This window comes from Lactuca virosa, chromosome 4, assembly GCF_052849685.1.
Source record: "Lactuca virosa cultivar CGN04683 chromosome 4, Lactuca_virosa_CGN04683_v6, whole genome shotgun sequence".
NCBI lineage: Eukaryota > Viridiplantae > Streptophyta > Magnoliopsida > Asterales > Asteraceae > Lactuca > Lactuca virosa.
The window spans coordinates 404,334,826-404,351,680 of NC_136429.1; positions in this window are offsets into that span (position 1 = coordinate 404,334,826).

The window sequence follows — 16,855 nt, forward strand, 5'->3', positions numbered from 1 at the left end:
ACGCCCAAATCTGACTTCGTATGAGGAAGTTATGATTTTTCGAAGTTTCGGACATAGCAGTAGATAGCTAAAAACTCGAAATAGAGATCGAGCGACTTTTTGCCAACATGACCTAAACGAGAATCTAAGATCTCATCAATGGTTTTACAACGGTAAAAAGTCTGACGAAAACGGACGTCGGATGAAGAAGTTATGGATTTTTAACGGACTTTTCCTGTCCCGGCCTGTTAAAAATAAATAATAAAAAACAAAGTCAAAACTAGCAGATGAAGTCTAAATGAAAGTTTTAGATTACATTCTCACCTACGCGTGCATATAAAGAACGTCAAAAACGGAGCTCGTATGAGAAAGTTACGGATTTTACAAGTTTGAGGCACACAAACCAAGACGATTTACGCTCAGCGTACCCTCATACGCCCAACGTACTCGGTTCCTAGGCCTCGGTTCGTCCACGTCGCTCCGGGTCCCATCCAATGCTTCGTCCGAGGATGCGGTAAGCCATGATGCATGCGAACGCGCCGCGTAACTTCGTCGGTACGCCCCGCGTACGCGAGGGTTCCAGCCCCTATAAAAGGGATGTGAGAGTTCCGGGTTTCTTTGCTCATTTTCTCTCCTTCTCTCGCGTTTTTACCTCGTTTTGCGTGCAAGTAATATCCCGAAGTCCCGGTTTTCATATCCAAGCCCCGAAGGAAGTTACGCTCCCGAGATTCTCGAGAATCCCGAAAAATCAGCTTTCTCCAATCGAAGTTCAGCTCGATTTTTGTCTCACCTTCTTCAAGCTACCAAGTGAGGTCATACCCCCATTTCTACGCTTTTAAATACTTTTTAAATGCTTTTAACACATTACGGGGGAGAATACAAGTAAACACACGGTTAATCTTGTGTGAAAACATCTATCTTTCGTTATACATTTCAGATTGTTTTTAATAACTATCATATGGATCTGTTAACATGCAAAACATTTTACCTTACTTTACCCTCTCGGAATAAAACATGATTATAAATACTATAAGCTTATTTATACGTTTGCATCATATTAAGGGTAACTATTTTTCAGTATACCACTTTTATACATACAAGAACATCCACCTTTTATTATGCCTTTGTTAACATTGTGAAAAAGGATAATCATTTCAGACACAACATTATTCATTTTAATACGGGACTTAATTGAGAATATGTGAGACATTCGTCTTCATTTTACCCATTAAGGTATTGCTAGAAGTCCTATTTATAACCAGAATCTCTCGTCCGGAGAACGTGACAAGTGTGTATAGATCTATACGGGACTAATGATCTCGCGCCCTGACTGCTAGCTACAGTCCCCGGGGTGACAAGTGTCATCTCATTTCGACGCCTGAAGAGCGTCGCTACAGGCAAATTATGATAGTACGGTTATAAAAACTCACTGGATAGACAATTATTATGGTATTATGTTTTCACGGGGAAAGTGACTATTACAGTCACTTTTCATTTACAAATACGATCTTCTTATAGTTTTGTTTTATAATAAGACTATACATCATTATTTTAAGCATGTCATAGTTGCTTACAACTTACGGTCTTGGTAATTTGAGACTACATTTCACTTTTAGGAAAATAAGGGATTTTCCTGTTTCAAATACATACAGTTTATACAACGATCTTTCATACCCATTTCATACATTTAATAGAAAATAAGGGATTTTCTGGAAAACATACACGAACTTTCGAATGGCATTCATTTCTCAAAACACTATTTATGAACTCACCAACTTTATTGTTGACACTTTTTCTTTGAAATAACTTGTATTCTCAGGAAACCGCTAAACCAGGTAGCAACTACTTTTGAAGACTAACGCGCTGGCGTTAGTAACATATTTTGGATCACCACATTGTATTTGATTTCTTTTGCAAACATGTAACACATGCAATCATGTAAACTTTTCAAATATATTTATATTATGGTGGTGTGTACTTTCTTTACTATTCACTTGTTATGATACTTGACATGACGTCCTCCGCCCCCGAACGTTTCCGCCGTTCAGGTTTGGGGGTGTGACAAGATAGATGGGGGCAACATATTTCACGAAATAGGTTTAGGGTAAAGTATTATATAGTTCATATCTAAATTTCATTTTAGTCCCTATAGTTTACAGATTTTATTAAAACAGTATACACTTCAAATAATTTTAATAATTTATATTTGTTTTACAATTAATTAAATAATATTTATTTTAATTAACGGATATTTTAATATTATTTTAGAAAAAAAATGTTAAGTTTTATTTTTTAATTTAATTAAATAAAAAATAGAGATGTGACAAGTGGGTTATGGGTTGGAAAAGATAAAGTTTTCATATGTTGTGGGTGGGAAAAGATGAAAAAGAGAGAAGATGAAAAAGTTGATGTGACGGTGGGTTGAGTTGGTTGAGAGGGAATGAGTCCCTCCTCCTTAAGAAGAAGAAATGATATTTAATATTTTGTAATTTGTCAAGGGTTAAAAATACTTCTCATTTTTTTAATCAGATTCTTACTTGTTAATTTATGGGTTTTCTTCATATAAAAGTTATTCACCTTGCATTCAATTGTTTATTTTATTTTTATATCTTGCCATTTGATAACCAAATATACATTGTGTACGTTTGGGCTTAAAGCTAAAGATTTTGATGTTAAACTTGATTATTATTGGGTGCCAAATTGATATCCAGTTTTGTCCTATCAAGAACTAAAGTAAAATTTTCCATAAAATTCCATGTGATTATCACAATCACTTTTCCTAAAACATCAAAAGTTATTCGGTTTTTTAATGGGTTTATTTCATTTTTTGTCACTTAACTTTTGGTTTTGTGCTCATTTGATCATTTAGTTTTTTTTAAGTTTTAAAAGGTAATCAAACTTTTGACTTTGTGCTCATTTAGTCACTTAACTTTTGGTTTGGTCACTTAACTTTTAGATTAGTGCTCATTTAGTCACCTAACTTTTAAAATTGTGCTCATTTAGTCACTAAACTTTTGAAAAAATTTAAAAGTTTAGTGACTAAATGAGCACAATTTTAAAAGTTAGGTGACTAAATGTGACCAAACCAAAAGTTAAGTGACTAAATGAGCATAAAGGCAAAAGTTTGATGATCTTTCAAAACTTAAAAAGAGTTAAGTGACCAAATGAGCACAAAACCAAAAGTTAAGTGACCAAAAATAACATAAACCCTTTTTTAATCTATATATAAATAGAAGTCATGGTATTGCTTATGTATATTTGATTGTATGAGTGTGTGTGACTATGTGTTTATGTGATTTTGTGTGCGGACTGATACCATCTTGAAATGAAAATATATGAATATGAAAATATGTTTTTTTTAAATTAAATTTGGTATTATGTGTAAATTTATTTTATGTAACTATGTGCTTCTCAATGTGACCGTGTGTTGAACTAATTGAATCTTGAAATGAAAATGTGTGAGTCTAAAAATATGAAATTTGCTTATTATATTCATATTAGTTCTCATGGAGTTAGTGAACAGGAAACTTTTGTGGTTTAGAATTGTGCTGTAATTTTTTTTGGCTTTTAGACATTTACCACATATTTTTAAAAATTTTACACTTACCTCCCTTATTATCTTCCTTCTAAGACTTTTTGATTTCCACCGCCATGACTCACCAATCAGATACAACAAATTTCTTCTCCAACCTTCTTCTACCTTCGTACTGATTAACTTCTCTGATTATTTTTTCTTTGTTTTCTCCATTTCAACCTCCCGATTGTCTTCTCACCGCCTCCAAGAAAGCTAAGAAATTAATATTGTTGGTCAATTAAAAATTTCAAGGGTAACAAATTAATATGTAATTTGTGGACCGTCTTCTTAAATTGCCTTCTCTTTGGGTACCATATCTAAAAAAGTGGTCAAATCAGTTGCCTTTTTGCTTATGTCGGTACGGAGGCAGCCCCGACTGTGTTGTTGGTGTTGATCGACGATGGTGGTGGGTCGGTGTGGCCATGTTGATATGATCATTGCAATCATTCAGTCGACTTCTCCCATCAGGTTTGCTTATGTGTTTTATTTTCCGATTATAGTATTTGGGTTTTTAGGGTTCACTTTTTCACTTCTTTGATTTCTTTGTTTTTTCTGGGAAATAGATGGAATAGAATAGGTATAGATGATATAGAATAGCTTTAAGCCAGGTTTTTGTGATTGTATAACTAAGAAAAAACACTAGAAAGGAGTGGACAAGCACTAGAAAGGAGTGGAGATGATGTAGATGTTTACTGATGTCTGTTTTTTATGTTTGTATCAGTTAGTTAAGTGCTAAAATGAAAACATATATGCCTTCACCATGCCTATTTGTCGCCTTTTAGTAAACCGACCTAATGTATAAACATACATGTCCAACTTGTTGCATTAGTGTCTAAGTCCATAACTATATTTGGTATGTACTTGACCCGGTTATAGCATGGTCCTTTTTGGTTGCCTTCACCAAAGTGACTTGACTGGTTGAATAATAGATAAAGAGGTTATTTTGGTTTATTAATATGTTATATGAATTATGTATTGAAGGAGAAATCATAGTTATTTAATTAATATTGGTCAATAATTAATTAGGAATTAATTTTATGATCAAAAGATATTAATTAAAACTAAGGGACTGTTATTGTAATTATTAGATAGTTGCAAAGTAGGGTGGGGAAACCCTAGAGATAGGGTGGATGAAATTCTTATGGATAGCCCATAAGATTTGGTCCAAGGTAGGGTTCCAGAATATTCTTATGGGCTTCTTGGTGGCTAAGTAACTGGATAAGGACTATGGATGAAACCCTAATCTCACACATATATAAAGAGACCCTTGGGCACCTATTTTCGGCTACACTGAAACCCTAAGAGTTCTAGGATCCGATTTTAGCCTCCCCTCTCTCTCTTGCCTTCTCTAATTACTTTGGTGTTTGTGATTCATTAGAGGCACAACATTTGGGGTGCTAAGATTCTCAAAAGCTCAAGATCTTCAAGCAACAATCAAAGGTAACATATTTACTTGTTTATTTATGTTGATTAAAGTTCTGTTGTATGCTAGATTAGGGTTTGCAAGTCTTGGACAATTTTGCAGGTGCAAATAGAAAAACTAGATCCAAGCAATTAGGGTTTGCATGAACACCATAAGAATGTTGTTTTGCTCATAACCCAACAGTGGTATCAGAGCCTAGATCATTTCTCTTTTGTATTTGATGCTTTGGTAAATTGTTCAAGCTCAAAAGTCGAAAAATCATGCCTCTGACTGATGGACTCGTCGAGTCACCAGATGAACTCGACGAGTCAGAGCTACTCGACGAGTCCAGTTCTGTGACTCGGTGAGTCGGCTCGTCTGCTGGCTGGTTTTTCGGGATTTTGACTAAATATGAGTTGGGATAATTAACATAAACGATTTTAACTGATAAAACTCAATTTTTTTCAATATGGTAGTGATTATCTCAATTCATTTGAAGGATAATTATCATAAATAAGGTAATTACTTGTTTTATAAGATAAATATGATTATTTGTATTTTTTGATTTGAATTATCTTGTTAAAGGAAAAGATTAGGTCAAATTATGTGATAAATATTAATAATGAGATTAATTAATAATTTTTCAAATTTGATCTAAAAGTTAGTTTTGAAAAGTTTCAAAATCTGCCCTCAAGTTTTGGAATTTAAATTTTTGATTAAAAGTTTAATTTTGAAATATTTAAATTCTAAACCCCAGAATTTTACAAGTTTAAAATTCAACCTTATACTATTATAATATTACAAGAATAATAATTATATATATGTATAAGATTAATGCTAGTCTTACCATTAGTAGGCCTCATTCACGAAGTCGATCTATAAGGGGGGGGGGGGGGGGGGGGTATAAGGTTGATGCCTATAAAATGGTAGTTTAATGGGTGTCCACTCTCGCCCACCGCTTCCTTGATTGGTGGAGGTTCGTTAGCTGAACGGGTAGGATAAGGCAACTAATTCCTCATTAAAAGTACAATGATTAATAAAGTAACTAAATGTTTTTCATAAAATTCTCAATCTTAGTTACTTTAGGAAAAATGTGAAATGATAATATTCCATGAAATTACACTTTGTACCCTTGTCAAGTCGTTAGTGGAGCGTGCGTTGATAACTGGCACATTAATATGGACTAGCAAAGGTTGCAAAGGGTGACTCGATGTTTATCATAGATCAATGGAGCGTATGTGGTTAACCGACACATTGATTAGGTGATTTGTAACATTGAGGGTACCAAGTATATTTGCATGGTTATTCACACCTTGTTTGTGATCCTCGGTATCCCAGTCACAAACTTGAAGGGCATATCGAGATTTAAACATGCCATTGAAAAGTTCAATGAATCTCAAAAGATCTAGGAGTTTCAATTCATTTAAAACTTAATTTCCTTTTCTTTTTTTCATGGTGGAAATTAGTGAATCGTCATTCACTTACCTTCAAATTATTTGTTGTTTAGATTACGGCATCCCTCTTCTAAATTGCAAATAATGTTGTTGGATCCTAGCCCTAATTTCTCATTTGGGTGTTTAATTGGGGATTCTTATCTAATCAAACTTTGTCTCTTTTCTATTTCAGACGTCTACCTCGAACAACAACAACACTTCTGGCTCAACCTCTTCCGGCTCATTCTCACGCATGAATTTGTGTGGGAGGGTGATTTTCGATGGGTCCAACTTCAATGATTGGATCTGCAACATTTGAATGGTTACCCTTTACGAGGACAAGGAGTATGTCCTCGACACGGAGCTGAAAGAAGTTAACGTCAACACTGCTACTCCCGAAGAGATTGACGCCTTCGAAGCTTACGAGCGAGATGCTACGAAAGTCCATTGCATCATGCTCGCGACTATGACCGCAGAACTCCAAAAGCCCTACGAGGACTACTACCCCTACGAGATGCATCAAGATTTGATGGATAGGTACCATCAAAGCGCGAGGCAGGAGAGGTATGAGACCATCGATGCGATGATCACTACCAAGATGAAGGACGGAGAGTCTTTCACGGCCCACTTGCAGAAAATGCAGAGATAAATGGACCGCTTGCTGAAGTTAAATGTTAACTTCGATGAAGAGTTGGCCATAGATATCATACTTCACTATTTACCTCCTTGTTACAACCAGTTCCGCATGACCTACCACATGAACAAGGAGGAGGTCACTCTAAGCAAGCATCAAGGCCTGCTAAGGACTGCTGAGAGTAGTCTAAAAGATAAATCTGCTGCATCAACTCTTACTACCGCCCCCGTATTGGCAATTGGGCAAGGGAAGGGTAAGAAGTGGAAGGCTCCTTCTAAGAGCCACCACAAGGGAAAGTCCCAAGATGGCACCTCTTCTAGTGGAACCAAAGTTGGTCCCGCTACACCCTCCTCCAACCCGAAGGATGCAGAGTGCTACTACTACCACGAGAAAGGGCATTGGAAACGAAGCTTCCCGAAGTACTTGCAAGATATCAAGGATGAAAAGATCAAGCTGTCCTTCGCAGGTATCTATACTATTCATTCCAACAACTCATCACATGTTATGTCTTGGGTCCTTGATACAGGGTGTGGTTGTCACATTTGTTCTGATTTGCAGGGCCTAAGAAGAAGTAGGGATGTGGAGCATGGGAAGATAAACTTGATCATGGGGAATAGGAAAGCATCGCTTGTCACCAAGATTGGAGTTTACTCTTTAGTGCTTAGTTGTGGGTTAGGTTTAGATTTGAATAATTGTGTTATTCGTTAAAAATGACACGAAACATTATTTCTTTTCATGGTTTGTATAAACAAGGTTTTAGATTTTCGTTTGATAATGAAAAAGGTTCTATTAATGTTTTCTTGAATGGTTCATTCTATTTTGAAGCATTTCCTTGTAATGGAATATATGAAATTGTGATGGTTGTAGACAACATAGGATATGATGTGTTGCATATCGATTCTTCTAATAGTTTGGATAAGGCATGCTTGTGGCATTGTCGTCTTGGACATGTCAACAAGAAGCGCATAGCCCAACTCCAAAAGGATGGAGTGTTGGAGTCATTCGACCTTAGGGACGATGACGTCTGCGAGTCTTGTTTACTTGGAAAGATGACCACGTCACCCTTCACTGATACTTGTGAAAGGGGTGAGGGTTTATTGGATCTCATACACACCGATGTGTGTGGGCCCTTTAGATCCACCACAAGTGATGCAAATCGCTTCTATGTGACTTTCACCGACAATTATAGCAGATATGGATATATCTACTTAATCAAGCACAAGTCAGAAACCTTTGAAAAGTTCAAAGAGTTTAAGTAAGAAGTGGAGAATCAGCTGGGCAGGAAAATTAAGATGCTTCGATCCGATCGAGGTGGTGAGTACCTTAGTCTTGAATTCCACGACTACCTCAATGAATGCAGAATTTTTTCGCAATTAACGCCACCTAGGACACCGCGGCTAAATGGTGTGGCCGAGAGGCGTGATCGAACCTTGTTGGATATGGTTCATTCCATGATGAGTCGTGCTTCGTTACCTATCTCATTTTGGGGGTATGCCTTAGAGACTGTCGCCCATATCCTTAACTTAGTCCCTACGAAGAAGGTTTCCAAAACACCTCACGAGATGTGGACAGGGAAACCTCCATCGTTGTCACATATCAAGGTTTGGGGTTGCGAGGCTTTCGTAAGACGAGAGACTCACGACAAGCTCGAACCTTGCAGTGAGCGGTGTATTTTCATTGGCTACCTGCAGAAGTCCTTTGGATATCTCTTCTATAGACCGAGGGACAATGTTGTCTTCGTTGCGAGGAGACGGGTTTTCCGAGAGCGAGAACTCATAAGCCAAGGGGACAGTGCGAGGCAAATTGATCTTAAAGAGCTTCAAGAATCAAGTGATGAAGGAACCTCTAACACTAGCGCTCAACCCAAGGAGGAAACTCCAGTTGAACCGATTGACGAGTCCTTACCTCTTAGACGTTCCAGTAGAGTTAGTGTTCCACCTGCGTTGTATGGTTTTCATATAACAAGTGAGGATGATACGTTTATTAGTGATAGTACACTAGTAAATTTGGATGAACCTAACAGCTACAAGGAAGCCATGGCAGGCCTGGAGTTTGCGAAGTGGAAAGAGGCTATGGACAGCGAGATTCAGTCCATGTATGACAACCAAGTTTGGAATTTGGTTGATAATGTACGGGGTCGTAAGACGGTCGGGTGTAAATGGATCTTCAAGAAGAAGACCGACATGGATGGGAAAGTACACACTTATAAGGCGCGATTGGTTGTGAAGGCCTTTACTCAACCTCCCAGAATTAACTATGATGAGACTTTCTTGCCAGTTGCGAAGATAAAGTCTATTAGGGTTATGGTAGTCATAGCTGCATTTCATGATTATGAAATATGGCATATGGATGTCAAAACCGTTTTCCTTAATGGAAAGTTGGCTGAGGATGTTTACATGAGTCAGCCAGAGGTTTTTGTCGATGCGAAGCATCCTAATAGAGTGTGTAAGCTTGAGAAATCCATTTATGGATTGAAACAAGCATCACGCAGATGGAATCTTTGTTTTGATGAAAAAGTCAAAGAGTTTGGTTTCTTGCAAAGCGAGGATGAGTCCTGCGTATATGTCAAAGCTAGTGGGAGTATAGTTAGCTTTCTCGTTTTGTATGTCGATGACATACTACTCATAGGAAACGACGTTCCAACCATATAGGAGGTTAAGTCCTGGCTTGGGAAGTGCTTCGTTATGAAGGACCTCGGAGAAGCTGCTTATATTCTTGGGATAAGGATAGTGAGAAACAGGAGTAAAAGACTACTAGGACTTAGTCAAAGTACTTACTTGGATAAAGTAATAAAGCGTTTTAGTATGGAGAATTCCAAGAAAGGGGAGTTACCGATCCAAAGCAATGCCAAGTTGAGTAAGACTCAAAGCCCGAGTACCGAAGCCAAGATAGCAGAGATGAGCCGAGTACCTTATGCTTCCGCAGTTGGCTCGATCATGTATGCTATGACTTGTACTCGCCCTGATGTGGCCTTCGCTTTGAGCATGGTCAGCAGATATGAAGGGAACCCTGGTAGAGCACATTGGACCACAGTGAAGAATATTCTTAAGTACCTTCAGAGGACTAAGGAATGGTTTCTTATCCTCGGTGGGAGTGATGACTTAAGGGTGCGAGGGTATAGTGACACCAGTTTTCAGACAGACCGAGACAACTTCCGCTCTCAGTCGGGCTGGGTCTTTACCCTGAATGGAGGTGTAGTGACTTGGAAAAGTTCCAAGCATGAGACCGTAGCTGATTCAATGTGCGAATCAGAGTACATAGCAGCGAGCGAAGCGTCAAAGGAGACGATATGGTTGAAGAACTTCATCGGAGACCTTGGAGTTGTGCCAGCCATAAAGGAGCCTATGGAGATTTTCTGCGATAATGAAGGTGCGGTTGCCTTCACCAAGGAACCGAGGGATCACGGCAAATCCCGACATATCGACAGAAAATATCACTTTATTAGACATCGGGTAGAAGAGGGACTCCTCTTTGTGAAGAGGGTAAGTATCGTCAGAGGATAACCCAGCAGATCCCCTTACGAAGGGACTGAGTAGGGTTAAGCACTTGCAGCACGCTAGGAGCACTGGGTTGAAGGACGATATTAGTTTTAGTGATTAAATAGCTTTTAGAAACTTGTAATAGAAAATTGTAATTGACATTTTGATGATTAAGTAAAGGAGTATTATTTATGAGTAATGTTACTGTCTTATGTCAATTATTTACTATTGTTTCACTTTGCATGTTTTGACTTCCCAAATAATAAGATTATTTAAACTGTCCACGGTCGCTCATACTTTGGAAGTAGGTATAAAAGAAGACTGTCATGAATTTGCTTGTAGATTGTCTAAAGTGTATTAGACATAGCAAAAGTTTGTTGCAATGTTCATGAGTACTTATAAAATAAGATTTGTGTATTGGATTAGACCCGCGCTCACTTGAATCACTTCATAGAATTAATCACGAGTGATTGTGAGACGATAATATCATATAGTCTTTGCGAGTTGGTTGTGCATTGATAATGCGTAAACGCATCAGTAACTTGATGTTATAAAACGCATTGTTGTGTATGATTTGATGAGTGAATAGTAAATGCATATAAGTCGAAGTTTATCTAGTCCTTTTATCCAACGAGGGTAAAAGCGATATCTTGGGCCCCTCGATGATTTGGTTTGACTTATGTGCCGGGCCCGGTCAGGACTAAGTTGATGTGTTCAATTAAGTTCTTTGTTAGACAGATCAGAGATCGAGAAATAAACTGCTGGATAATAAGTATGACTATGTACCATTTGATTGTCCGCACGATATCTTGAGAACGGAGGACTATACGATCCCTTATCTAAAGGACGTGTCAAAGTTCGACAGCGGCTTTTGAGAGCTACGATTGCTAATCGGATTTTGAAGTCGTACTAGCATCTATAGTTATTAGACTTATCCAATTAGGAGACTGTTGGATTAGTGTCTAAGTCCATAACTATATTTGGTATGTACTTGACCCGATTGTAGCATGGTCCTTTTGGGTTGCCTTCACCAAAGTGACTTGACTGGTTGAATAATAAAGAAAGAGGTTATTATGGTTTATTAATATATTATATGAATAATATATTGAAAGAGAAATCATATTTATTTAATTAATATTGGTCAAGAATTAATTAGGAATTAATTTTGTGATCAAAAGATATTAATTAAAACTAAGGGACTGTTATTGTAATTATTGGATAGTTGCAAAGAAGGGTGAGGAAACCCTAGAGATAGGGTGGACGAAATCCTTATGGATAGCCCATAAGATTTCGTCCAAGGTAGGGTTCCAGAATATTCTTATGGGCTGCTTGGTGGCTAAGTAACCGGATAAGGACTATGGATGAAACCCTAATCTCACACATATATAAAGAGACCCTTGGGCACCTATTTTCAGCTACACTGAAACCCTAAGAGTTCTAGGAGCCGATTTTAGCCTCCCCCTCTCTCTCTTGCCTTCTCCAATTACTTTGGTGTTTGTGATTCATTAGAGGTGCAACATTTGGGGTGCTAAGATTCTCAAAAGCTCAAGATCTTCAAGCAACGATCAAAGGTAACATCTTTACTTGTTTATTTATGTTGATTAAAGTTTTGTTGTATGCTAGATTAGGCTTTGCAAGTCTTGGAGAATTTTTCATGTACAAATAAAAAAACTAGATCCAAGCATTAGGGTTTGCATGAACACCATAGGAATGTTGTTTTGCTCATAACCCAACCCCACACAACTCTCTCTCTCTCTCTCTCTATCTATCTATCTATCTCTCTAAAATTCCTTTATTAAGTGTCTTTGTGTGTTTGATTTGTTGACATGTTTAATCTATTTTGCGTTGATTATACCCATATATGATGTTTCTGATTAGCAATATTGTTTATGTTTTTTTTTTTATGATTTTCATCTTTGCAACAACTTAGTGGGTCCTAATTGTTTACCATTTTCTAATGATTTACTTGAATTTCTATAACATACATTGTTAAACCATGTTTACCATTTTCTAATGTTTTTTGTATGATCTTATGAAGGAAGGGGTTCTTGGATATAGTTGCAACCATGTACTAACCTAATTTAATTAATAAACTATAATCAAACGTAGTATTTTAGATTGTAATTTTACTATGCTGTGTTATTTCCCTTTTGTTCTCGATCAAATTGCGTTTTTGATAAGTAAATTGATTTAACTCCTCTTCGATTTAGTGTGCTTCTGTTATATCTTGCTTTCCTAATCTTTTGGTTGTTTTCATAGATTTCACATGGGATTCCAATATCAAAATTGATGAGGGAGGGGTAGGTTGTTTTAATCTGTTTATCTTTATTTAAAATTTTATCCGCTTACTTGGAACAAGGACCATAAACATAACCATGGTTAATCTTAGTCATAGCTTTATAAAAACGAGGTAATCTCACTCTTTCTCTCTCTTCATCTTTAGGTTTAAAGCTTTGAACAATATCCAATTATACCTCACCCAGTTGATATACAGCTTTGTAAGTGAGTTGCAATATGCACCTTAACTGCTCGAGGAAATGCGTGAACTAGGGTGATTAGATACAAATATAACTTCAAACATTAGTTAATCTTAGCTATTAAATTCCATTCCATTTTGTTATAATGTTTACAGATTTGATATTATGAAATAACCTTGTGTTATACAATCTTGAAAACCACACACTTGGATGGACCGAATTAATTGTGAGTTTTGATTTTCTTTTGGGCAAATTGCATACAATAGCAACTTACTTACATCTTTATAATGAATTACAGATTTGCTATTATCGGTAAAAGAAATCGTAAAGCACTTAGTCTTATAAAAAACGATTGTCGCCTTTAATAGCCCTTTTAACCGCTTCATTGGCAACATAGTGTGGTAAAGGGTAAAACTGGTAATTGGTGGCAATCTTTTTTGACACAGGGACCTTTCATGCATGTTTGTGCTGTTTTTTTTTTTTCAGGTAAAAGCGGCTATAGCATGAATAATAGATTCAGAATCAGAGTCAGATAGTGGATAGAAATTTGGACCAAAATACCCCTATTGTAGGATTAAATGCAAGAGACTTTCATTTCTTATTTTAAGCTTTACACTTTCAATTTTTTTCTTATTAACGCATTGTGCTTTGAAAAATCATTTCCATTATAGCATTATATACATATTTTTCTTATTAGGATTGAAAAATGTACCCACTTATAGCATTGTACTTTCAATATTGTTCTTTGAAAAATCTACCCATTTACACATTCAACATTTCTATAATTGGGTCGAATTTTCAAAGTACAATGTTATAATAACACAAAAAAAGTAGGATGCTATAATAAAACAATAATTGAAAGTATGTTGCTATTTTTTTCCAACAATATCCAAATTAGCGCCAACGGCGCCATTGACTTCCTTCTAGTTTAAATTAAAATAGCTATTTTGTGTATTTAATTGTGTGTAAATCAATGTCCGATAAGGCTTTTTTTTTTACCATGGACAGATATGACATTGTTGTTTTGTTATAGCATCCTAATTTTAAGAATTAGCATACTACTTTTGATTTTGAAAAATACAATATAGTAATCGTAAAATGCTATGTAAAAACAAGAAATAGCAAGTAATTAAAAGGGCAAGAAAGTTTAAATTTTTTTTACGGATCGGTCATCATCTACATATAATTATGGCAATTTTCTTGATACCAGATTTACACTTACTTATCTATTTGCAATGTTTGCACGTTGTTTGAATTTAGCAACAAAAAAAAAAAAAAAAAATTCACCGGTTTGTATTTGTCTCCCCACATAATAAACTCAACACAAAATTACAAAAATCGTTCCTGTGGTTTGTTATGCAAATGGTACTTGTGGTTTGCAAAACTTGTACGGATGATTGTTTTTACTAACTTTGTTAGTATTCAGTCGTTACGGATTGAATTCGTAAGAGCATTTTCATATTTTCAAGTATAAAATGACTAAATTCGTGATATTTGGTAACCATAGGGACTATTTTTGTAATTTGTTTTAAAATAGTATAAATGATTAAAAATCTTTGAATTCGTAAGAGCATTTTCATCTTCTCAAGTATAAAATAACTAAATTCGTGACATTTGATAACCACATGGACCATTTTTGTAATTTGTCTTAAAATAGTATAAATGATTAAAAATCAAGGGAGTTGGATTCAAACTTAGGACCTCTACTTTCTCTTCCTTAATCAACCATAGCCTAAACCAACTAAGTTAAAACAACATTTTTTTTGTATTTTCGAAAACTAATTAATATTATCTACAAATCGTAAATAAATTAATAATAAAAAATAAAAAAAGTCATATTTTTACAAATAAAACTTTTTTTAATAAAACAAAATATATTTTTAGCGTATTATAAAAAATTACAAACAATTTATATGTTTTTTTTACTTATTTGTTGTATGTAAAATATATGATTTTATGTATTTAAAAAAATGCGTTTTCGTATAATATGTTATTACATTGCTATGATCCTAAAAAATATTTTTATGTTTTCATAAAAAAAATAAGTTTATTTTTTTATTTTTTGCTTTCACGTAGAAAAAGTAGTTTTTTTTACGTATTTATTTTATGTAAAATATGTTTTTTTACATATTACAAAATACGCTTTAGTATAATATGTTATTACATTTTATAATCCGAAAATATACTTTTAAATACCTAAAATAGGTAGGAAGATAGTAGGAACAAAAAGTAGGAGGATATTTAATTTCTGTATATGAAAACGTATTTTTTAAATATATAAAAGAAATACATTTTCGTATAGTATGTTATTACATTGCTATGACCCTATAACATAACGTTAAAATATGTTTAAAAATGTGTTTTAGGATCAAAGCAAAACGACATATATTTTTTTACATAAAACAAACTAAAGACGTTAACATAACGTAAAAATGCGTTTTCGTATAATATGTTATCACGTTAATGTTTTTACGTAAAAAAAAAATACTTGCATATTCGCTTTAAATCAACTAAACATGTTATCTAAGATAACGTAATAGTATATTTTAAGATTATAATAACGTAATAATATATTATACGAAAATGTATTTTTTAAATACATAAAGCACATACTTCACATAAAATAAATATATAAAAAAAACTTTTTTTTAATGTTTTTTTAGGATTACGTTTAGTATAATATGTTATTACATTTTTTATGTATTTAAAAGTATATTTTCGGATTATAACAATATAACAACATTTTATACACGAAAAGATATTTCTTAAATATATAAAAAACATATTTGACATAAAATAAATACGAAAAAAACTTTTTTTTCTATGTGAAAGAAAAAAAAAACTTATTTTTATATGAAAACGTAAAAATATGTATAAGGATCATAGCAATGTAATAACATATTATACGAAAATGTATTTTTTTAAATACATAAAAAATATATTTTACGTAAAACAAATACGTAAAAAACAAATAATTTGTTTGTAATTTTTTTTACAATATGCTAAAAATATAATTTGTTTTATTAAAAAATGTTTTTTTTGTAAGAATATTTTATTATTATTATTAATGTATTTACGATTTTAGATAATATTAATTAGTTTTCGAAAATATAAAACAAGTTTGGCTCTAACATAGTCGGCTAAGGCTTTGTCTGATTAAGGGAGAAGGGGAGGAGGTCCCAAACTGGAATCCTTCTTACTTTATTTTCTATTATTTATATTATTTTAAGACAAATTATAAAAGTGGTTTGTGGTTACCAAATGTTATGAATTCAATCCCTTTATACTTAAAAAAGACAAAAATGCCCTTACGAATTCAATTCCTAAAGGCTGAATACTAACGGAGTTAGTAAAAAGGGTCATCCGTGCAAGTTTTACAAACTAAAATGAGCATTTGCATAAAAAAAACTTATCAGGGATTGATTTTGTGACTTTTGACAAACCACAGGTAATATTTTTGTAACTTTTTCTAATCTCATAGGAAACAATCATTGCTTTGATTTTTAATTTTGTTGTATTTTAGTTTCAATTCTCTCTAGTCCTTGTAAGGATATGTAATCTTTTGAAAAAAAGGTTGCAATCATTGCTTTTGATAGAACCAACAATATATTTTCATTGGGATACGTTATTAATACTCCCTTTAGTATAACTGTACCCCTTTAATAATTACAAGTTTGGTACAGATTTTTTAGTTTAAAATTTTATAAAACTTTTTCAGAATTCTAACCAATAAAAAAACATATTCTCTTAACACACTGAAAATTGTATCCAATGCATGTAATGCTTTAGTATTCAGAAAAAGTGATTGTATTACATTGAAAATTACACAACTTTAAATAGGGTCATATTATTCGGCCCACCCTCCCCTCTACAAACC